Source organism: Ranitomeya variabilis, chromosome 6, assembly GCF_051348905.1.
Source record: "Ranitomeya variabilis isolate aRanVar5 chromosome 6, aRanVar5.hap1, whole genome shotgun sequence".
In the NCBI taxonomy this organism is placed as follows: domain Eukaryota; kingdom Metazoa; phylum Chordata; class Amphibia; order Anura; family Dendrobatidae; genus Ranitomeya; species Ranitomeya variabilis.
Window position 1 is genome coordinate 542,357,347 of NC_135237.1, and position 25,693 is coordinate 542,383,039.

At 42.7% G+C, this 25,693-nt stretch overlaps 1 pseudogene; it reads left to right on the plus strand.

Annotated features, from left to right (window-relative positions):
* Positions 1 to 1,204: 1,204 nt before the first annotated feature.
* Positions 1,205 to 3,499, plus strand: LOC143783325 (E3 SUMO-protein ligase KIAA1586 pseudogene; annotated as a pseudogene).
* Positions 3,500 to 25,693: the final 22,194 nt, after the last annotated feature.

Consider the following 25,693-nt stretch of genomic DNA (forward strand, 5'->3'; position numbering starts at 1 on the left):
CACGTTGACATCATGGAAGACTCCTCAAGGTTTGTTTGGTCCTTGAATAATGTATAGAGAAATGCAGAGCTGTAGTACACAACCCGTATAACACCCCTCTCCCATATACAGTATCAGCGCCCTGTTCTTTGGTGCTAGCATTCTTAGAATTATAAAATTGTAGAGTTGGAAGGGACCTCAAGGGCCATCGGGTCCAACCCCCTGCGAATGCAGGTTTACCTAAGGGCAGGCGCACACGGACGATTTTGCTGCGATTATACGGTGCGTATAATCGCAGCAAAGCGGCTGTCAAACCTGCCCTGCGAGCGGGTCTGAGAGTGCTGGAGCGCATACCTGCGCTCCTGTTCAAAGCCCGGAGTCGACCGCAAGTGTCCTGAACGGGACTCAAAGAGGCAGCATCGCGCTGCCTCTCTGAGTCCCGTTTAGGACACCTGCGGTCGGGGCGGGCTCTGTAACAGGAGCGCAGGTATGCGCTCCAGCACTCTCAGACCTGCTCGCAGGGCAGGTTTGACAGCTGCTTTGCTGCGATTATACGCACCGTATAATCGCAGCAAAATCGTCCGTGAGCGCCTGCCCTAAATCATCCCAACTATATGTTTATCCAGCTTCCGCTTGACGACTCCCATTGATGGAGAGCTCACCACCTCTCATGGCAGCCTGTTCCACTCTCTAACTACCCCCACTGTCAGAAAGTGTCTCCTAATGTCTAATCTGTATCTCCTTCCTGTTAGTGTCATCCTATTGCTTCTTGTACTTCCTTGTGCTAATGAGAATAGGACTGATCCCTCTGCACTGTGACTACCTGTCAGATATCTGTAGACCGCTATTAAGTCTCCTCTCATTCCCTTTTACAAACTAAACATTCCTAGTTCTTGTAGCCGCTCCTCATAGGACGTGGTTTGCAGACCTTCTACCATCTTGGTTGCTCTTCTCTGGACTTGCTCCAGTATATTGATGTATTTCTTAAATTGAGGCTCCCAGAACTGTACACAGTATACAGGTGAGGTCTGACCAGGGCAAAGCATAGCGGGATAATCACCTCCCCTGATCTAGATTCAATAGTTGTCTTGATACATCCCAGAATGTTGTTTATTTTTAGTGACCAACTGTAAAGCTACTGGCTCCAAACACAGTGGACGCCACATTGACTTTATAGAAGACGCCTCAAGGTTTGACCAAACCTTTTGAATCATTTACACACAAAATGAAGAGACAATCTACACTTTTGTCTTTTTTCCACACTGGAAACAAGAAGGGAAGAATTGAGGAAGTGAACATTGGTGCTAGTACTTCAAATGCCAATAAAGCATCTGAAACTTGTGGCAATATTGTTCATGGTACCAATGTTAACATTGGCCAGAACACTGATTCATGTGGTGCCAACGCTTTACATGAACTGGACAGTGATGTACAAGATGATAATGTTAGAAGGAACATGGGAAATGTAGTAGCTGAATCGGATGTCATAAGTGAGATTAGCAGTGATGTACATGGTGTTGCTGACGTTCTATGTGATCATTCTGATGATGACACTGCTTCAGCTATACATGATAGCAGCATCGTGGATGGTCAGAGTTCAGTTTCTGATGCTTCATTAGAGACCCAGCCGCTTAGTGTTCCATGTTGGTCACAAAAACAAATTGACTACTTCACAAACTTGCATCCATGGGTCAAACTAAAGGATGGAAAACTGGGGTGTACTGTGTGCAGTAAAGTTGGAAGCTCATTAGGAGCTGAAAGGGCCAAATCATGTCATCTTTCTGAGGAGTGGAAGACTTTTTCAGTGAAGCCATGTGGAACCCTGAAAAAAAAACAGCAATCCTCTTTTCGCAAAAAAATTAGAGAACATGCAATGTCCAAAGCTCATAATAAAGCAGAGGAAATTGTTAATGCCGCTAAAAATGATGCACTAGTAAAGGCACTTGACCGGGTCCATGAGAAGGCATTGGCTTCCACTGTAAATGTTTTTCATGTTGTTTATAGCCTAGCGCTGCATAATCGGCCTTTGTCTGACATACAAGGGCACGTTGAACTGTTTCAAACCATTGGTGTGGACCTTGGAGTAGGCCTTCATTCTAGGAAGACTGCTATAACAATAATCCAGCATATATCCTCCGAAATGAGGAAGTCTTTGTTTTCGAAAATAATTAGTTTCAGGTCTAAATTTTCCATTGTAACTGATGAATCGTCAACTGTGTCACAGAAAAGTGTGCTTGTGATCTACATCCGTTGTGAGCTTCCCGATGCTCCAGAGCCTGTTAACATCTTTGTAGATTTAAAGGAGCTTGAATGTACTAGTGCTGACTCAATAACCAATGCCCTGTTTGCCTGCTTGAAGGAGAATGGCTTTGACCAGCAGTATATGCAAGAAAATTTAATTGGATTTTGCTCTGATGGGGCTAGTGCCATGTTGGGGAGTAAGTCTGGTGTGGCTTCCAAAATTCAAAAAGCATTCCCAAATGTAGTCATATGGCACTGCTTAAGCCACAGAATACAGCTTGCACTTGATGATGCTGTTAAAACAGTTTCTCAAGTTAATCACTTTAAAATGTTTCTGGAAAAAATCTACAGCATCTACCATGTTTCTAACAAACAATATTCTCAGCTCCACAATATTGCAGCAGATTTAGAATTGGAGATTATTAAGATAGGTCGAATTCTAGGACCTCGGTGGGTGGCATGTAGTGTCCGTGCTGCCAAAGCAGTGTGGAGAGCATATCCAGCTTTGTACCAGCATTTTTCCAGCTCTAAGTTTCTCATCGGAATGGCAAAAAAGATGGCTAACATTTCTTTTTTAAAAGATCTAGCTTTAATGATTGATATTCTAGATGAACTAGCACTTTTATCACTTGCTTTACAAGAAAGGGAGGTATCTGTAGTGAAAGCTGACCGACTTCTCTGCAGGTGCATTAGGGCACTTCAAAACTTAAAAGATTGTCCCGGAAAGTATGAGGTACAGGCTGGTACTATTATCCAAACCGAGCCATTTAAAAGTATTCCTTTTGAATCCAGTGAGAAAAATACTGCCCTTCCAAGAGCGCTCTTAATTCAGTGTGTCATAGACAATATGCAAAGCCGCTTGTTTTCCACTGCAAATAGTCGACTAATGGACAGTGACACACGTGAACACAATGCGGACCACTACAAACATTTACTGTCCCTATTCTCTTTGCTTGAGCCTGAATCGTGGACAGCTGATGTTACATTGTCACCGTGGCGAGAAGGGGAACACAAATTGGAACAATTAAGTCAGCTAGTCAAATATCAGATTCCAATAAACGATTTCCGTGACTTTGTTGATAACCGATATCTTTCAAATCGCTCTATGCCGCCTTCCATTCAGCAGGCCAAAAAAATAGTTCGAGTCATCGCTGTTAGTAGTGCAGAGGCAGAAAGAGGGTTCAGTATTATGAACAATATAGCTACACATGAGAGAAGCGCACTCACTGTATCTAATATATCGCATCTGATGACTGTGAAGATACTTGGAAACCTGTGACGGATTGGGAGCCGCTTAAATATGTCAAATCCTGGTTACGGAAGAAACACCATACTGCCACAGACCAGAGAGTGCGAAAAGCCCCCAAAATTCAGCATGATGATCATTCAACAGCTATATGGTCATTGCTGTAATTCTGATAGCACTTCAGTTGAGTCAAAGGGATACCTCCCTGGATTCTCCATTGAGTACTATAACCTAGATTAGAGGACTTATAGTGAGTGGCAGGTTCCCTTTAGAGGGCATTGTTTTTGTTAATATTGTTAATATTGCGATCCGTGGGCTGTAAAGTTCGATTTACCTTGTTGTAAGGTTTATATTGTATACTGTTTATTATAAAACTTTTAAATACTTTTATAAAAGAAAATTAAACTTTTTTATATTATATTACAGTATTAAACTTTTCTTTGGTTAGAATCCTTGAATACTGTTTTTGCTTTCAAGTGAGTACTACATAGTTTACTGTTTCATACTTCTACTTTAGTAATTTAATAATGTTGTGGACTGATCAGCTAAAGCACCTTGTACACGGACAATTGTCCTGTGCAGTACATTTGCTTTAGTCGTTTGTTTCTTTGAATGACTTTAATACCGTATGTCACAACGTATTCTTGTCATTAAGGGAGACAAACTGCTTCCAAAAATATGAATCGTGCCACTGGGCGTGGCTTATTAGTATGGGCGGGGTTATTGAAAATGGGCGTGGCCAAAATTCCGGCCGCCGCGACTTAGAGGACCTGTTGTTAAAAATTTGAATCCCACCCCTGCACTGACGTTATATATGGGGTCCCTACAGGACGATCCTCCACTTATAATGGATAAAACTGGAGACCACTAAGTGGCGGATTATTATGGAGGTCATGGGGCTATAAATCTTTGCTCCCACCATTCTAATCTAATGGGATGTTTTCTATTCTGTATTTCACAGTGAGGAAGAAGAGAACAAGAAGAAAGTGAGGAAAGCGGCAAAGCATGAGTAAGTGTCCACATAGAATGGCTACCGGTCATTATTGGGGTCATCACATCTTTTTAGAGCACACAGAACCTGGCCCATCTGACTGGAGAAACAGACGTGAGTGATAGAAGATCTTGTTACTACAGACATCGTCTTTCTGTGTGGGGTCGGCCATGAGGTCGGCGATCTTCTGAATCTGGAATCGGAATTCCGATACCGATTCCCGATATGTTTAAGATATCGGGAATTGGTATCGGAATTCAGATTTAAGTGTAAAATAAAGAATTAAAATAAAAAATATCGCTATACTTACCCTCTGATGCGCCCTGGTACTAACCGGGAACCTTCCTTCCTTAGAATCAGCCTTCCAGGGCCTTGCGGTGACGTCGCGGCTTGTGATTGGTCGGGCGGCCCCCATGTGACCGCTCGCACGACCAATCACAAGCCGCGACGTCTCCGTGACGTCACCGAAGGTCCTGGAAGGGCTGATTCTTAGGAAGGAAGGCTGCCGGAAAGAAGCAGGGCATGTACGAGGGTGAGTATATAGCTAATAGGAATATACTCACCCTCGGCTTCTTTCTGGCAGCCTTCCTTCCTAAGAATCAGCCCTTCCAGGACCTTCGGTGACGTCACGGAGACGTCGTGGCTTGTGATTGGTCGCGGCTTGCGAGCGGTCACATGGGGGCCGCCCGACCAATCACAAGCCGCGACGTCACCGCAAGGCCCTGGAAGGCTGATTCTAAGGAAGGAAGGTTCCCGGTTAGTACCAGGGCGCATCAGAGGGTAAGTATAGCGATATTTTTTATTTTAATTCTTTATTTTACACTTAAATATGGATCCCAGGGCCTGAAGGACAGTTTCCGCTCCTTCAGACCCTGGGAACCATTGGAAACCCAATGCACTGCATTGGGTTTCGAGTTTCGGCCGACCCCGACTTTTTTATAGGATCGGCCGATTTCACTCGACCCGACTTTTGAAAAAGTCGGGTTTCGTGAAACCCGACCCGATCCTATAAAAGTAAAGGTCGCTCAACCCTAATTATCACCTCTTGTTAATCACAGGGAGTAGGCAGAGTTGTCACAGTGTTAGAGCTTGGGGGGGACACAGGACGGTAACCAGCTGTATGGGGGGCAGTGGGGTCTATACATATCGTGCTGCAGAGATTGGAGCTGCTGTCATATGGCAGCTTCTCCTTCCCGTCCTTCATATTCTGATCCTAGAGATCTTCATAGATGTCTGACATCAGAGACGTCTGATCTCTACAGGTCGAGGGATAGGACGTCTGTCTCCACATCTTGCCGGCTGTAGAGAGATCCGACACTGGGGAGCTTCATGTGTTCAGCAGATAATACTGTACATGGACACTCAGTCAGAACTATCAAAACTCAGACAAGACTTAAAAACAATCATTTTCGCTTTTTATGACTCGGCTGTCAAAAACTCTGAATTCAAACATTATTCCTCTCTCAAAAAGCCCTCAAAATTTATGTCAAATAAAATAAAAAAAATTAAGAATAAATAGAACTGACAAAATTATTTCACCCAAAGGAGACTCTCTTCTCCATCCCCAATACATAGTCAACACAGTTGCAGAGTTTTACAGTAATCTATATAATATCAATCAAAATAAACCATCATGCCAGCCCAAAAAAACAGGAGATTCTTTCTTAGCAACGGTTAATCTACCAAAAATTTCCCCTGAAGACTTAACATTTCTTTTAGCCCCCTTTAACATTGAAGAAATTTTAGAAATAAAACAATTAAAAACTTTTAAAGTTCCTGGCCCAGATGGTTTTAGCCACGAGTATTACAAATCATTCAAACAACTCCTTGCCCCACTTCTTACAAAAGTTTTTTAACGCTGCATCAGAACTGGGATTTTTCCCAGAAGAAAACCTAGAGGCAACCATAATAGTTATTCCAAAACTTAGTTCGGATCCAAAATTGGTAACCAAACACAGGCCAATATCGTTAATGAATACGGGCCTTAAAATTTATTCAAAAACATTGGCCCACAGACTAAACTCAATCCAACCGAAAATTATTTTAAAAGACCAAATTGGATTTATTAGCGGAAGACAGTCCATTGGGGGTACAAGAAGAGTTGCCAACATAATCAAATGTACTCAAAAAAATTAAGTTCTGTTATCACATCTTTAGATGCTGAAAAAGCATTTGATCGTCTACATTGTAACTATTTACATTTTACCCTCCAAAAATTTGGTCTCAATTCCCCCTGTATTTCTAAAATAATGGCCCTATATTCATACCCAAAAGCTAAGGTATATGCCAACAAACATCTTTCCAAATCTTTTTATATCAAAAAATGGAACTAGACAGGGATGTTACCTGTCCCCCCTTCTATTTGAAATGGCCATAGAACCTTTTGCTCAATTATTTAGAGACGATCATACCATCACAGAAAATAAATCAAATTCAAGAGAATTCAAAATTGGACTTTATGCAGACGTTATTATCCAGACCCTAACATCCATATAACTCCATATAAAAAATTCTAAGACTTCTTTCACACTTCTGTCATCTGGCGGCCGTCACAATGCGTCGGCGCGACGTATCAACGGATGCGTCAAAAATAGTGAAAACCGGATGCCACGCATACAGTATTTAGACGGATACTTTAGACAGATCCTTAATGCTACTTTCACACTAGCGTTTTTCTGCAGACGTCGAAATGCGTCGTTTTGTGGAAAAAACGGATGCGTCAAAAATAGTAAAAAACGGATGCAACGTATACAGTGTGGTGCCCCTAGGGGTATTTGCCACAAAAATAGTTATTGACACCAAATACAAATACTAAAAGACTGCACTACCATCTCCGGCCAGAAGGGGGAGCTCCAGAGACTCCCCTTGATCTATTCTGGTCTGAGAAAAGGACTGGTCGTTGGGCTAAAGAGCTAGGAGTGAAACAGACACAGAGTTCAGCGGTATTCCCAGAGGGGATAAACTGACAAAAAGGACTCGGGTTGCCCGTCGAACCAGGACCCGGGAGGGACAGATTGAGTCGGCAACCAGTTCACATACAGCAGCAGGGCCACATGGAAACTGCGCATAATAAGAGATAGAAATTTTGACAAGGTCAGAGTAATTCAGAGTGCTCATACAGACTCCGGTGTCAGTACTGATTGCAAATCCCTTCATGTTGAAGTAAACTGGTTAAACGTTTCAACGCCTCAGTCTTTCATTTGGATAATAATCATCTACTCAAGATCGGGATCATCACTACTGGGAGGATCTGCTGCTGATCAAGTAAGTGCCTGTTCCTTCACGATATCCCTTACACTGTGCATTGCCTGAGACCACAGCACTGGGTCAAGCCATTCGTGACATCCCCCTCAAGAGACAGATTTCATTGGTCTAGTGCTGGGTACCTCGGTCTCCCGGGCATAACAGCATTTCGACGGGGTCATGGGGCTATAAATCTTTGCTCCCACCATTCTAATCTAATGGGATGTTTTCTATTCTGTATTTCACAGTGAGGAAGAAGAGAACAAGAAGAAAATGAGGAAAGCGGCAAAGCATGAGTAAGTGTCCACATAGAATGGCTACCGGTCATTATTGGGGTCATCACATCTCATTGTCTGCTTTATCTCTTTCTGGATTTTTTAGAGCACACAGAACCTGGCCCATCTGACTGTAGAAACAGACGTGAGTGATAGAAGATCTTGTTACTACAGATATCGTCTTTCTTTGGGGTCTGCTCATCTCCAGGAGTCATTATCACCTCTTGTAAATCACAGGGAGTAGGCAGAGTTGTTACAGTGTTAGAGCTTGGGGGGGACACAGGATGGTAACCAGCTGTATGGGGGGCAGTGGGGTCTATACATATCGTGCTGCAGAGATTGGAGCTGCTGTCATATGGCAGCTTCTCCTTCCCGTCCTTCATATTCTGATCCTAGAGATCATCAGAGATGTCTGATCTCTACAGGTCGAGGGATAGGACATCTGTCTCCACATCTTGCCGGCTGTAGAGAGATCCGACACTGGGGAGCTTCATGTGTTCAGCAGGTAATACTGTACATGGACACTCAGTCAGAACTATCAAAACTCAGACAAGACTTAAAAACAATCATTTTCGCTTTTTATGACTCGGCTGTCAAAAACTCTGAATTCAAACATTATTCCTCTCTCAAAAAGCCCTCAAAATTTATGTCAAATAAAATTAAAAAAATTAAGAATAAATAGAACTGACAAAATTATTTCACCCAAAGGAGACTCTCTCCTCCATCCCCAATACATAGTCAACACAGTTGCAGAGTTTTACAGTAATCTATATAATATCAATCAAAATAAACCATCATGCCAGCCCAAAAAACAGGAGATTCTTTCTTAGCAACGGTTAATCTACCAAAAATTTCCTCTGAAGACTTAAAATTTCTTTTAGCACCCTTTAACATTGAAGACATTTTAGAAATAAAACAATTAAAAACTTTTAAAGTTCCTGGCCCAGATGGTTTTAGCAACGAGTATTACAAATCATTCAAACAACTCCTTGCCCCACTTCTTACAAAAGTTTTTTAACGCTGCATCAGAACTGGGATTTTTCCCAGAAGAAAACCTAGAGGCAACCATAATAGTTATTCCAAAACCTAGTTCGGATCCAAAATTGGTAACCAACTACAGGCCAATATCGTTAATGAATACGGGCCTTAAAATTTATTCAAAAACATTGGCCCACAGACTAAAATCAATCCTACCGAAAATTATTTTAAAAGACCAAATTGGATTTATTAGCGGAAGACAGTCCATTGGGGGTACAAGAAGAGTTGCCAACATAATCAAATGTACTCAAAAAAATTAAGTTCTGTTATCACATCTTTAGATGCCGAAAAAGCATTCGATCGTCTACATTGTAACTATTTATATTTTACCCTCCAAAAATTTGGTCTCAATTCCCCCTGTATTTCTAAAATAATGGCCCTATATTCATACCCAAAAGCTAAGGTATATGCCAACAAACATCTTTCCAAATCTCTTTACATCATAAAATGGAACTAGACAGGGATGTTCTATTTGAAATGGCCCTAGAACCTTTTACTCAATTAATTAGAGACGATCATACCATCACAGGAAATAAATCAAATTCAAGAGAATTCAAAATTAGACTTTATGCAGAGGTTATTATCCAGACCCTAACATCCATATAACTCCATATCAAAAATTCTAAGACATTTCGATAACTTTGACCCAATTTCATATTTCAAAATTAATAAATCAAAATCCAAAATTCTTCATTTTAATATCAACAATTCCCAGGTAGATAAAATAAATAAAATTACCCCTTGGAGTTGGGCAGAGAAAAAATTAACATACCGAGGATTGAAGTTTACTAAAAATATAAATTCACTGATCTCTACTAATATAAAAATTCTAATAAATTCTATCACCAACAATCTAAACTTCTATGAAAAAAGGATTCATCTTGGTGGGGAAAAATTATGATTGTTAAGTCACTCATATTACCCAAGATTCTATATGTTTTAGGTCTCTTGACTTAGGCTGCTTTCACACATCAGGTTTTTTTGTTTCAGGCTAATTCTGGCTCTTCCGAAGAAAACCGGAATCGGAATATTGTAAAACCGGATCCGGCTTTTCCCCCATTGACTTGTATTAGCACCGGATTGCCCAGCGTTCCTTCCGGTTTGATGCCGGATTCGGCGCACAATCGATTCCGGCGTCTGGAAAAATTGTCTACTGTAGCGTTTTTTGTCTGCGGTGAAAAAGCCGGAAGGGCCGGATCTGGCCTTTCGCTGCAATGCATGTCTATGGACGCCGGATCCGGAAAATGGCGGATCCGGCGGCCTGCTCCGGCTTTTTACACTGAGCATGCTCAGAAACTGTGGGCCTGCCCCCAGGACTATATATAAAGCAATGCCATTGAGGCCTTCACTCATTTCCAGCCATACTGCCAGCTGCCAGCCAGAGAGACCACAAGAGAGACACACCCTGCCAAGACAGAAGAACAAAAGAGCCAGAGAGTGGAGCCAGCTACAAATCTGCCACAGAGGCCTGCCAGCTATAACCTGCCACAGAGCCCAGCCAGCTCTCCTGCCAGAGGCCTGCCAGCTCTCCTGCCACAGAGACCTGCCAGCTCTCCTGCCACAGAGGCCTGCCAGCTATATCCTGCCAGAGGCCTGCCAGCTATATCCTGCCAGAGGCTTGCCAGCTATAACCTGCCAGAGGCCTGCCAGCTATAACCTGCCACAAAGGCCTGCCAGCTATAACCTACCAGAGCCCAGCCAGCTCTCCTGCCACAGAGGCCTGCCAGCTACCTGCCACAAAGGCCTGCCAGCTATAACCTGCCACAGAGCTCAACCAGCTCTCCTGCCAGAGGCCTGCCAGCTATAACCTGCCACGAAGGCCTGCCAGCTATAACCTGCCACAAAGGCCTGCCAGCTATAACCTGCCACAAAGGCCTGCCAGCTATAACCTGCCACAGAGCCCAGCCAGCTCTCCTGCCAGAGGCCTGCCAGCTCTCCTGCCAGAGGCCTGCCAGCTCTCCTGCCACAGAGGCCTGCCAGCTATAACCTGCCACAGAGGTCTGCCAGCTATAACCTGCCACAGAGGCCTGCCAGCTATAACCTGCCACAGAGGACTGCCAGCTATAACCTGCCACAGAGCCCAGCCAGCTCTCCTGCCAGAGGCCTGTCAGCTCTCCTGCCACAGAGGCCTGCCAGCTACCTGCCACAGAGGCCTGCCAGCTATAACCTGCCACAGAGCCCAGCCAGCCAAGCCGTACCAGAGCAGACATGTCTTCTTCTGGGAGCCCTCCTCCCTGTCGGCAGCGCACTGAGGTAAATGTTTTTAACATGATTTTGCTATCTTGCTCCCTCGCTGTCTTGTGTGTGTGTGTCTGTTTGTGTATGTGTGTGTGTGAATGTATGTCTGTGTGTGTATTTGTGTATGTATGTGTATATTAATGTATTTTGCCATTTTGCATCTTTGTAGGAAGCTGCTGCCATAGTCCAAGAGGTGCTCCCCCAAGAAGAGGGAAGGGGTGGAGAAAGACATGGAGAGGGTTCACAATTGGTATGTTTCGTTCATGTATTGCGGAACCACAACCTAACACTACACACAACACATAACACTAGATACTTACAGATAGAACACAACACATACAAACTGATACATTCAGACATCACACAACACATAAAAACTTATCATTATAGATATCACATGGCACACAACACATACAAAGGGTACCTACAAGCACAAAATGTTTATGTTATTTTTCTTCTAGAGTTCGGATTCTGGTGCTCAATCGAGAGGTCCTTCCAGTGGCTCCCAGGGTCGTCGGCGTGAGAGTCGTGGCGGCCGTCGTCGTGCAAGATTTTTTTATTTTATTTTTTGTAGGTTTTCTATGTTTATAATTTTGTGTTAATTTATTTTTCCCTTTTTTTATAACAGGTTTCACAGCGTGCTCCTGATTCTGACGGTGAGGAGGTCGGCCTTGATATTGACCTCCTCATCGATCTTGTCCGAGACAGGGAGCCGCTGTGAAACTTGGGTGACCGCCGCCATGCTGATATCACAGTGACCCGTCGACTCTGGGAGCAAATCTGCTCAAATTTTGCTGATGCATTCTAAGTATTGTTTCTAATTAAGTTGTGTTTTTCCTTTTTTAACAGGTGAGAGGATTGTGAAAAGGTGGAGGTCGATCCGGCATGGCTTTAAGAAAGAGTTCAACAAAGAGACGCGGCCCCGAGTGAATCTGGAGGACGCAGGAGCACGTACAATTATGCCCAAGCCCTGTCGTTCCTCAGGTCAACGATGGTGACACGAAAGTAAATATTACCCACCACATGCACTAACAAAGGTCTAAACCTCTTTTGCTCTTTCAGCCAGGGCCATGCAATGACAGTATATTGTTTGTTTTTCTCTTTTGTTCCACAGCACCGTCGGGAGCACTCGGGAGCCTGCAGCACAGTTGAACCCTTCTGCGGCAATCCCTCAGGAAGCCGCCACCGAGGGACACTTTAACAGTGAGGAACCCTCTGCACCTTCCCACACATCGGATCCCTCTGTCCCATCCACGAGCGCTGGAGCATCCTGGCCGGTTCCATTGCATGTATCTGCTGGTGAGCATATATCGTTTCCTGTGCCCCACCCCTCTGCTGCAGCCACCTCTAGTACACCTGTAGCATCGGGGCGCCTTCGGCAGAAGGGTCAGGTACAGAGTTATGCGCCCGAGTTCTTACACCTGAACGCATCATTCCAAAACTGTCTGAAAGTTTTGTCCGAGCAAATGGCTGCAGGTTTTAATTTAATAAATAAAAGTATACTCGAGAGCATACACTTCTGTTAACGATGCGTTCAGAGGCAAGACAGTCACCGAACAATATTTTTTTCCAGTCGGTGCTTGCATAGCTCCCAACTGTCCCTCATTCTGCGGGACTGTCCCTCATTCTGCGGGACTGTCCCGGTTTTGAGCCTTTGCCCCGCACTCCCGCACGGGACGCTCTGCTTCCCGCAGACAGCAGAAGCAGCCGACATGCCCCCTTGTATTAGGCCATGCCCCTTACCTTCCTATGCAGTGCAGTAAGTCAGCGGCTGCACTGGCGGGGTGCCGGGGGATTCCCCGGTGGGCCCCTAGAGAAAAGCAGGAGTGGGGAGGAAGGGAAAAAAAAATGTTGCGGGCCCTTTAAATGTGGGCGTGGCTGAACGGATGCACACACAGTGGAGACTGGAGAGCTGGGCCAGGGAGCAGGAGAGCAGCAGCATGTCAGATGTAATACACAGCCGGCATCTGCCTGTAACAGAAGTGATCAGAGCTCACCTTGATTGCTGCTGTTTTAGGTATTTAAATGCCCTTGTAAATCACTGACAGCGGCATTTAGATGGCCAGTACCTGCACCCATCAGCCTCCTGTGACGCAGCTGCAGGTTGCTGATGGGTGTCACGTGCTGCTGCCATGTTAGTCGTTCAGTGATGCCCAGCCTGAGGTTGGGCTCCCTGGACGATGTCACCATCAGTGTCGGGACGTTATTCCAGCACGCTCACTTTGTAGTTAGCGGTGACTGTAATTTCTTCCTCCTTGCACCGACCCTATCACAGGAAGCGACTGGCGGAAGGGAGAATAAAGCGTAAATTTCTCCCTGCAGCCAACACTTTCCCATTATGCCGGCTAACCAGGCTTTAAACCCCATTTACCTGCAAATTAACCCTATATCTGCAGATAAATAATGTTTCTGAAGATGACAAGTTACCCTTAAATGGACTCTGTCAGTGCAGAATGACTGTTCAAACTAAGTCCTACCACTCGGTGCTTCACGGCGGGGCCAATCATGTACATTCACCTTCCGACCTGTTTGTATTCCATCATTCTCCAGACCCTCTAATGTGATTGACGACTTCATAGTCAGAGAAGGATGGAAATGGATGGGAAACAAGCAGGTGGGAAGGTGTATATAAATAATTGTCCGCCATGATGATCTGAGTGGCTGTGCTTGGTATCAATAGTCATTCTGTGCTAACAGAGAGCCTTTAAAGAGGTGTCCGATACACCTGAAGGATTTCACTGACTCAAAACATTGTATATATGTATATATATGAGGAAGATCAGGAGGTACTTTCATGTGGCATAGACGGTACAAGCAAAACACACAGTCTGTTCAGCGTGGATGGCCTCAGGACAAGGAGGACACTTTGGTCACCCATCCTGTTGTTGAGGACACAGAAGGCTTTCCTGTTACCAGTCTGGCACGCAGAGCTGACTTTATGTTGCGCTGACTTTATGTTGCGCTGCCTTTCCCGTGACCCTCGTAATGCAAAAATTTTGGGTGACAGTCATTACTGGGGAGTGACACCTTTAGACCAACGCTACAAGAACTTTCAATCTCTTGTTCCAGGGGAAGACAGGTGTACTAAAATGTCGCAGTACCAGAGGGCCATTGTTGCGGAATTATTAAAAAAATTCCCATCTGAAAACGCTGGCGTAGACGAAGTACAGGCAAGAGAGACACAACTCCAATCCAGCAGAGGCAGGGCAACACTGGCAAAGTTCTGGGACTGTTTTCTCAGACCCTCCCATCGCCCTGGCACAGAGGCAAGGGGCACTGTCACAAGGAATGAAATGTTTGGGAAGATGATGAGGGAGTACCTTGCTGACCATACCAACGTCCTCCGTGATTCCTTTGTGCCTTTTAATTATTGGTTGCCCAAAAGACCCCCCAGGAAGAAGTGACAAGCAAAATGCACGTCGGGGTTTCTTTCTCCCTACAATCTCCACTCTGCAGGTAATAACAGCATGGTGTTACCGCTTCTAGGATATTTGTCTTTAGATCTTGACATTTAAACATATTTACTAGTTATGCACTTGCACTTTAGTCTTTACACTGGTATTTCTGTAGTTTAAATTATCTTAACATCCCAGAGCCTGCTGTTGTACCTGTACTTATATACATTGCCAACCACAAAACATTTTTATCTATTTGAGACATACTGGCCTCTATGACTATTGTGGTTTGTACATTTTATTTTTCGTGGATTGTTTGGAGCTCATTCTGCCTTGTTCAACTCCTTTATTAATACTGATGATCCTTGATTTTAACTAATTGTGAATAAACTTTATTTAGTTTTACTTTTGGTCTTGTACGTCATCTTTTGGGCAATCTTACTTTAGCAAGTATACCAAATTATTCTTTTTCTGGTCTTTAATTTTGGGTATTTTCTTTTAATTATTGGGTATCCAAGCCTGGACACGTGGCATGAACTGGCTCGCTACGCTTTGGAGATCCTGGCCTGCCATGCCACTAGCGTTTTATCAGAGCAGGTTTCTAGTGCCGCTGGTGGAATTATAACAGATAAGCGCATAAATGTTGACAGGCTGACTCTTATAAAAATGAACAAGGGCTGGATTGGGCCAGACTTCTCTACACCACCAAATGATAACAGCGAAACATAACCTCCAATACAGTGTCTCTTTGGGAGGTGCATTCCCATGCACCTCTTCACACCCACTCATGGGTAAACGCTTCCTGATTTTGGCTATTTGGTGTCATTCTCCTCTTTCTTCTCATCCTCATCATTCACCACCACTCGAACGCCAGGGTGAACATGCTCTGTGATGCGACAGCCAGTCTATTTTTTTGCAAGGGTGTATTTGAGGCCCATAAAAAAAATTAAAAAATGTACCCGAGACGGGGAAATGTTTGTCAGCCCATGCACTTAGTGTATGGGCATTCCAAGTATAGGAGACCAGCTCCTTTAAATTGGCAAAACATTCATAGGATGACATCCTCCACATGTATTCAGACACCACCACTAGATCACGAGGGTGAACGTATTCCGTGATGCAACAGTCACTCTAATTTTTGGCAAAGGTGTTTATGATGCCCGTAAATTATTTTTTTATTTTTTTTTTAAAGGAGACTCCCCAGGGGAAAATGTTTGTCAGCCCTTACACTTAGTGTATGGGCATTACAAGTATAGGAGACCCACTACTTTAAATTGGGAAAACATTTGTAGGAGGACATCCTCCACGTCTATACACCACCACTATAACACGAGGGTGAACGTATTCCGTGATGCTACAGCCACTCTAGTTTTTTGCAAGGGTGTATGATGGCCATAAACAAATTTTTTTTAAAAACTTTACCCCCATGGAGAAATGTTTGTCAGCCCATGCACTTAGGCTAAGTGTACACGTTGCGGAATGTCCTGCGGATTTTTCCTTTCCGGACTGATTTTGGTATATCCGCAGGTAAACCGCACTGCGGATTACCTGTGGAATTACCGCGGATTTACCGCTGATTTCACATGCGGTTTTACACCTGCGGATTCCTATTATGGAGCAGGTGTAAACCGCTGCGGAATCCGCACAAATAATTGACATGCTGCGGAATAAACAACGCTCCGTTTCTGCGTGTTTTTTTCTGCAGCACGTGCACTGCGGATTTTGTTTTCCATAGGTTTACATGGTACTGTAAACTCATGGAAAACAGCTGCGGATCCGCAGCAAAATCCGCAACATGTGCACATACCCTTAGTGTATAAGCATTCCAAGTGTAGGTGAAGTGCTCCTTTTTAATGTTAAAAAAAATTTATGAGACCCTCCTTGTTTCTTCCAAGGGGGATTGTGGTGCGTGCAAATTACGGCCAGGCCTTGCATTCACTTCATGGACAAAATTTATGGTAATAAAAAAAGGGAACTTTTGTTTCATGTGGCCATCCAGTACGTGGTTTAAAAGGGTTATTGGAGTGCATGTAACATTGGTGCAGGGTAGGCCTTGCATTCACTGCATAAGCAAACAGTGTTGTCATGAGGCCCTCAAGTACGTCTGCTGAAACAGTTATTGGACTGCATGTATCTTTGGAGCAGGCCAGGCCTTGCATTCAATGCAACATTTTGTCAGGAGTCCCTCCTGTACGTCTCGTGAAAGGAGTATTGGGGTGCGTTCGAATTTTTGGCAGCCCAGCAACTCACTGCATAGGCAATAACAGTATAAGAGACCCACTGTTTAATGGCCCTTTAACAAAATTAATGCCGCCTGATGCCCCTCTAAAAATAGGCTCTGTGACTTTAAGAGTCCCTCTTTCGATAATGAAACAAGATGTGTCTGGTTGTGTCACAAACCACATGGCCAGCTAGGGTTGTTAAATGTTACAATGACATTACCCAGTGAATGCATCTGTATTGGTTAAAAGCAATGCAAAAGTTGAAAAACGCATCAAAAACTCTGCGTGAACATAGCCCAAGTGGTGGAGGAACATTTTTGTTTGGAATTAATTATTTTGCCATATATACAAGCCATTACCCTGGAAAGGATATTCCTTAACATATTTCCCATCAAAATCTATTTGGGTTTCGGTTTTGTATGTTTTTTGGTACACCTGTAAAAATGGCGTGAATCTCTGACAACATTGCTTACAGCTGTGACCTAGGAGTCAGAAATGCTTCCAGGGACATTTGCTATGATGTTTCCGTGTCACTTGAGCAGTGTTTCCATCATTTTCAGACATTTTTAGACCTTAAAAGGACCCCCGGGGTGACAGCAGTAAAAATGTTCACGTCTCCCATAGACTTACATTGGGCTCGTTGTTCTGTCTGAGTACGCGAATATTACAAATTGCTCGACCAGAGCATTTTAGTGCTCGCTCATCACTACTTGTCATTGCACGATCAAGAATAATGAGTACAAGTTACGTATTTTCCCCATTCAACATGTTCCTTCACACACAGAATTGTATGGAGCACTTAAAAAGGAAGGAAACATATTGGGTATTTAAGCTCAATACTCTCACCCCTAATGGAGTCAATGAAATCAGACGCATTTTTATAATGTAATATTGTAGCAATTTTAATTCATCATGACTTACTGTGCAATAGACGTCTCTCCATTACTAACCAATGGGTTTGATGTCAGCTGCCAATTCAAAGCTGACATCAACCCGAACCCTATTAACCCATTTGCCAACGCACCCGGGTAAGTGGTGTAAAGCTGCAGTAGCATCGTACGCAGTGAAGAAGCAGTGACCCACAAATTCAAACACAGAAGTCTCTTTTAATGTGTTTCTTCACAGCATTAAAGTCCAATCACATAAATGCATATAACTTCAGTGGATATTATCAGTGACCAGTTTACACCAGTTGAAAGCAATACATATCACATGGCTTTAGATTTGCAGTCCCTAAACAGGCCATACTTTCCTTGTCCAGTTTCCCTGGGCGACGGCACGCCATCTCACAGTCTCTATACGTCTCCATACATACAGCCTCATATGTTGCAGACACTACACACTAGTGATGTGACCGCCATCTCACAGTCTCTATACGTCTCCATACATACAGCCTCATATGTTGCAGACACTACACACTAGTGATGTGACGTTCATGAACGAGCCGACTCAAAGAGCCGGCTCTTCACTGTGAACGATATGAGCCGGCACCTATCAGTGAGCCGCTTGTTATCTAGTGGCTCTCTGCTCTCCTCCCTTCCCTGTGCTGCTGACGTCAGCCTGGTGGTGGAGGGGGAGGGGAGGAGCCAGGAGAGACTGTGTGCTGGAGGGGGAGAGAGGAAAGCTGCTGCTGAAAGTACTCAAATCCAAAAATAAGTCTAGAATTGCCATGAAAAACACGCAACAAGACTCAAACCACAATGTTCAATAATATTAAATGCAGTAATGTTTATTAATAATTACAAAATAATAAATAATTTTTACCAGCAAAAAAACCTCCAAATGTAAATGGAGCGGATATATCCACATAACATCAATAAAAAAACCTATCTGAGGAATCAATAGCAAAAAATGCCCATACAAAAGGACCTGTCTTTTAATGAGCTGCAACCTGTCAGAAAATGTGACAGTGGTGCACAGAGCTCAATGAGCATCGGTGGTGGAATAAATAGAGCTTTAATTAGTTAATTACTGCCACACAGCATGTATATTAGCGCTCACTACCTCTATCAAATTGTACCGATAAAGATTACAATTACAGAGTGGACAGGGCAAGCTAAGGAGAAACTCACATGAGGTATGATGTCCGTGTCTCCGTTCCTATACCCAGTTGCACATTTTTTGCATTTGTTTGATGTTCTTATAATGAAAAATAATATAAACAATGTTAATCTGTTAACTGGAAGGTTTTGTGCCATCATTTTGGTGAGATTACTGAAGAGCCGATTCAAGAGCCGAAAGAGCCGACTCTTCTTGCTGAGCCGAGCCGAAAGAGCCGATTCCCAAAAAAAAACCCGAAGTCCCATCACTACTACACACGCCAGCCCTCCTCTGACTAATTCTCGTGGGTGTCTTGCATCGCTGTATCAGTCTCTTTACTCACACAGTCGTACACAGTTCAGGATATCCTCCGGATAGCAGCCGGGTACCATATCCACATGTTTGCAATCGTTGCACATGCTAGTCCTCTTTCGGGTACAGGACATCCACCTCCGGGCACAGGACATCCACCTCCGGGCACAGGACATCCACCTCCGGGAACAGGACTGTCCACATCCGACTCCTTCGGGCACAGGACTGTCCACATCCGACTCCTTCGGGCACAGGACATCCACCTCCAGGCACATCCGAGACCAGTACCATGGACGACTTGCATCTCTGTGTACGCTGCGGGTGCTGGCTCTGCTAGCCTGTGCCTCCATGCACTCTGCAGAGCAGCACACACCAGACTGACACTGACGTGCACCTCACACACCTGACCTGACACAAACATACCCCGTACTGCAGGGTTTTTAAACACACACAAACTTGTGTCCTTCAGCCACATGGAAAACCCGGACCGGAAATCCGTGACTCTCATGCACACCTATGGACTTCATCCGTCTGCACGCACATTCTGGGGAGAACAAACAGCGCCCCCTAGCTGTATCAGAGACCACAGCCTCACAGTGGGAAGAGTGAGGCTAAATGCCAGAATTGGCGCATTTTATGGATGTGCCTTTTGGATGGATGCGCACTGAGAGCTGATGTTTTTAGTATGAAAGAGGGCCAATATTCATGGCCTTTTCCTAGCCTATTAATATCAGCTTGAAGCTGTCTGCTGAGCCTTTGATAGTTATTAATTACAGGGGAAACCTACTTCATTTTTTTGGGGGGAGCTCCATTTTAATATCCAGTAAAGGCCAAGCATTCAGCTATGAGCTGATATTATATAACCCGGGAAGCTCCATGGGTAACCCCCTTCCTAGACTATAAACATTGGGCCCCAGCTGTCCGCTTTTACTCTGCTGATTAATAAAATTTCAGGGGATCCCACGCCATTGTTTTCAGAAAATGATTATTTTATTAGTAAAATACATGCACAGTAAGCTACAAACGCAAAGCACTCATCATATATCTCACTCACATATTTTTATTTTATCTACATATATTTATTGAAGAATATTTCCTTTGAAAAGTATCTTTAGCAGAGAATAACTATGTAAAAGCTTATGTTAACATCGTATTGTATACGGATTGCATTTGCATGTCATTCGGATACTAGTTGATAAAAATCATATTGTACTTGCATGCAAATCGCATGCCACTCGTACGGCTTTTCAGGAACAATACAGGACGTTTTTTTTTTTATGATGATGGATATGAGTTCTTAGGGTGGATGTAATCTACGATCTCTCGTTAGCTGAGTTGACCAGGAAGTTTGCCGCTCTTTCTGTCTCTGCAATACAGCCGACTCGCATGGAAGTCTATGATTGAAAGGTTTTTATTTTAGTTCCCACACTTACATCACAGCTAACCTACAATTGTAAGCAGCGGTTGAGACTTTCCTGTTAATACAAATACTCTAAATGAAAGGAGTCTAGTTAAATATTTTTAATGATTAGTCTCATCAAAAATGGAATAGGAGCCTGAGTTCAGAAAATCCCATCTCCCCCTTCTGTTATTACATATTTGTTTCAAATATTTTCTGATACACATAGATTTTATTTTTTTGTACCTATTCACTGTGCTTCAAATCACCAACGGTAACTCCCATAAAAGCCTGGACAAGATAAATATGTCACCTCAGAAATATCTTTGCAACAAGTCCCCCTATTTTTTTACAGTGCTAATTTTTAACAATTATGGTGGCTCCTCAAACTACAAAACCAAATAGAGGCTTTTGTATGACAACACCAAGTCAGTTCAAATCACCTGACACTTATCAGATATAACCAAAAAGGATAGTTCTTTTCCCAAGTTTAAAATTTTTTAATGTGTATCTTATGTATTTTACATTGATATTTAATGTTTGCACACATTATGTGATACATTTTGATTAGATATTTCATTAACTATTGCTTTGTACCTTGAATTTGGTTAAATAAAAATGTATCTGATTTTAAAAAAAAAGATATTTCATAAACGGACCAAGGTTGAACTTTGACGTCATGCACCCTTTGTTTTCAAAACTTCAGCATATTTAACCCCTTAACAAACGCCAATACGCCTTTTAACAGCAGCAGTTAAAGGTACTTAAACCACAAGGTTTAAGGTTATAGGGCCCCTTAGCGTCAGAATTTCTCCGGGGTCTCGGCTACCAAGGGTTGCTGGGGCCCCAGAGAACATGATTCGGGTTGGTTTTTACCGACCCCGATGTTGCGATCACAATTATAAACGGCGAATGCAAAATGAAGTGCGATTTTCCATTTATTTTCTCTCTCCTTTGAAGCGATCACACATACAAAGAGAAATAGGGTCCCCCAAGCCCCCCACAGTACCTTATGTACCAGATCATTGTACCCCGGCCCCCTTCCTTCCTTCGACAGAAAGAAAATGGCAGACACATGCACAGTGCGGTTGCCAAGATCTGCCTGCCTGCACCCGGCAACTGATGAGAATTTTCTCATTTGCTGCTGGGTTTTTATCACTGTGATAGACCCTATCACAGTGATCAAAACCCCCAATATTTAGTAAATATGGCAGCACTTGGGCTGTACCTCTCTTCTCTACTTGTAATTGTTCTGGGAGAGAAGCGAGATAGACTACAGTTCAAGCGCTGCCCTGTCAGAATTGTAAAAAATAATTTCTGCGTCCGAAAACGTAATAAGATGTCCAATTACCCACCCCCATTCTCCATAATCCTCACATTCCCGTTGTCAGGGGATTTATAAAAAAAATATTTTTTTCTATAATTGTTTTTTTTTTAATGATTTTTTGCAATTAGGGTTACACGTATCAAGGTTAGTGTTACACGTATTAGGGATAGAGTTAGCAGGAAAAAAAATACTAGTGTTAGATTAGCGCCTTAGGATATAGAGAAATTCCAGCAATAGTTTATTTGAAAAAAATTAAAATTTATTGACACGATTAAAAATATACAATACATCAAAAGAAAAAAATAGGGAGAAAGACTAAAAAACAGAGTGGGAATAAACCTCCAAGAAGGAGATGTGTTCATAACCAGTAAAGCTGTGCCCCCCATGCACTTTAATATAAAGATCAAATCATGGACAGCAGTCCAATGCTCACACTCATATAAATATTCCCATAATGACAATCTCATGCTCAGAATAAATGTAAATAAACCTAGTTTTGTCTACAGAAACAAATCCCTTTTTCAGAAGTGGTTTAATGTACACCATGCTTAGTGCAAGGGATAATACTTAGTGTCAAAAGGGCATTTGATGTAGACAAAATATTCCAAAATACCTTAGAAATAAAATCTATATTGAGTATTAAATTACAAAAAAGGCATGATAAATCAGTGGTGTGTCAATAAATTGTAATTTAAAAAAAAAAAACTATTGCTGGAATCTCTCTATATCCTAAGGAGGTAAATGGTCGTAATTATAGGCCAGTAAGTCTAACCTCTACTGTTGGTAAAAATATTTGAAGGGTTTCTGAAGGATGTTATTCTGGATTATCTCAATGAGAATAACTGTTTAACTCCATATCAGCATGGGTTTATGAGAAATCGCTCATGTCAAACCAATCTAATCAGTTTTTATGAAGAGGTAAGCTATAGGCTGGACCACGGTGAGTCATTGGATGTGGTATATCTCGATTTTTCCAAAGCGTTTGATACCGTGCCGCACAAGAGGTTGGTACACAAAATGAGAATGCTGGGTCTGGGGGAAAATGTGTGTAAATGGGTTAGTAACTGGCTTAGTGATAGAAAGCAGAGGGTGGTTATAATTGGTATAGTCTCTAACTGGGTCGCTGTGACCAGTGGGGTACCGCAGGGGTCGGTATTGGGACCTGTTCTCTTCAACATATTCATTAATGATCTGGTAGAAGGTTTACACAGTAAAATATTGATATTTGCAGATGATACAAAACTATGTAAAGCAGTTAATACAAGAGAAGATAGTATTCTGCTACAGATGGATCTGGATAAGATGGAAACTTGGGCTGAAAGGTGGCAGATGAGGTTTAACAATGATAAATGTAAGGTTATGCACATGGGAAGAAGGAATCAATATCACCATTACACACTGAACGGGAAACCACTGGGTAAATCTGACAGGGAGAAGGACTTGGGGATCCAAGGAAGGTGACGGGCACAAGGGGGCATTCTTTGCGTCTGGAGGAGAGAAGGTTTTTCCACCAACATAGAAGAGGATTCTTTACTGTTAGGGCAGTGAGAATCTGGAATTGCTTGCCTGAGGAGGTGGTGATGGCGAACTCAGTCGAGGGGTTCAAGAGAGGCCTGGATGTCTTCCTGGAGCAGAACAATACAATTATTAGGTTCTGTAGAAGGACGTAGATCTGGGGATTTATTATGATGGAATATAGGCTGAACTGGATGGACAAATGTCTTTTTTTGGCCTTACTATGTTACTATGTGACAGTGGTCAGAATTGTAAAAATTGTCTGTCACTAAGGGGATAACTGTCGGTCAGCTAAACAACTTCAGCAAGGTTATGTCCTGAGAAAGAAGGTGGATAACTTTGGAATGCGTTGACTTTGTAACCATTCCGATAAATATTGCATCTTGAACTCCCTCGCCTCAGAGCAGAGCAGGAAAACCATACAGTAATTATGAGAAATGACAAAGGACAAAAGTATTGATCACATGAAGAGGTACAAAAAGCCATGGAAAGTCCTGACAGCAGCTGAAAGCTGTCAGTAATTAGAAAGCATTCCTGACATTTAGTGACAAATAATATCAGCTGGTTTAACTTACCACCTATAAAAAATAAAGGGTCTCATTACCAACGTGCCACACAAGAAACATGTCATGAGTAAAACCAGCGAGCTGCATTAAGAGCTTCGCAACCTTATTATTGCAAAACATACTGTTGGCATGTAGAATTTCTAAACTACTGAAGGTCCAGCCATGACCACATGCTTCCCGCAAGATTTCATACAGAGTTATAAAAAGAATCAGAAGTGTTGTCCAAGAGCCAAGGACCACCTGTGAAGAGCTACAAAAAGATCTGGAATCAGCAGGTACAATTGTTTGAAGGAAACTGCCACCAACACCCTCACTATTATGGGCACTACACTCACCCCACACACATGTAAATTGAAAACACAAAGTAATGCAATCATTTATTTTTTTACTTGCTTTTATATCAGTATTAGTTCTACACTGCATTTTAGGCATCAGGCATCTTGTATTTCCAGTGGTAAGAAAGGCGATTAAGTGTAAATTAATGTTATCTGTACATCAAAATGATACTAGAGAAAATACAACTTATCCACAAAAGGATATACAAGGATATGGATAATCATGTAACTGTGAGAAAATAAAGGAAAAACACGTCTTAGAAAATAATAAAAACTTCAAAAATGTAAATTCCAAAATATAGATCCAGAGTTGTGAGATCAGTAATATGTGATGATAAAACTCAGCAGATCAAGCAAGAGAATTAAATATAGATATACTTGAAAAAAAAAATCGCTCCGCGTTTCATCAGTGATATTTTATATCAATTTCGGCGGGTGTCAATTTTTACCATCAAAGTTTGTCACAGTCTCATTAGTTGTTCTCAGATAAGAAAGGAGAAAAAGTTTATCAGTCAATGAAGAACGGACTCTGCACAGATGACATCAGAGTGCCGACTGATGATTTTTTTCCTGGACCTATAGGATTGCTCTGATTTTGTTCCAACACTGGGATCAATATCGGGCAGGTCTCCACGATTTTTTGCGCACCTCTCAGGCAGACATGTTAGAAGCCCCTTTCACTATTAGGGTATGTTCACACTGGGCAATTTGGCTGCATTTTATGCTGCTTTTTTATGCTAATTTTCAGCTGCTTTTTACAGTACCAGCAAAGCCTATGAGATTTCACAAAGCTCATGCACACACATTTATTTTGTGTCATCAGGATTTTGTGCTTTGCTGCTTTTTTGGGCATAGAGCATGTCACTTATTTCAGCGTTTTTGCAGCGTTTTGCACCCATTGGCTTGAATGGGTGTTGAAAAAACGCTGCAAAAACGCAGGTATCATTATTTTCAGCGGTTTTTCTGCAGAAAAGTCAATGGACATTAGCATGGACAAAGAGACACCAAAAATGCACCTAAACCTGCGTTTTTGCTGCAGCTTCTTTCCTGCCAAGAAATCACGTTTTGCTGCAGAAAAAAAAGCAGCAAAAACGCCCGGTGTGATCTTACCCTTAGGGTATGTGCACAAGCTTGAATAAAATTTCTGCATCTCTTGGCTGAAAAAACACAGCTGTAAAAACGTGTTTAAAGTTCACGTTTGCCCTGCATTTGACTGATTTGAGTAAAGACAATGGTGAAAGACGCTGGGCAAAAACGCACAGAAAATTGACATGCTGAAGATTATTTTCTGCACCAAATCTGCAATTCAAATTCTTACTCATTCACTTTGC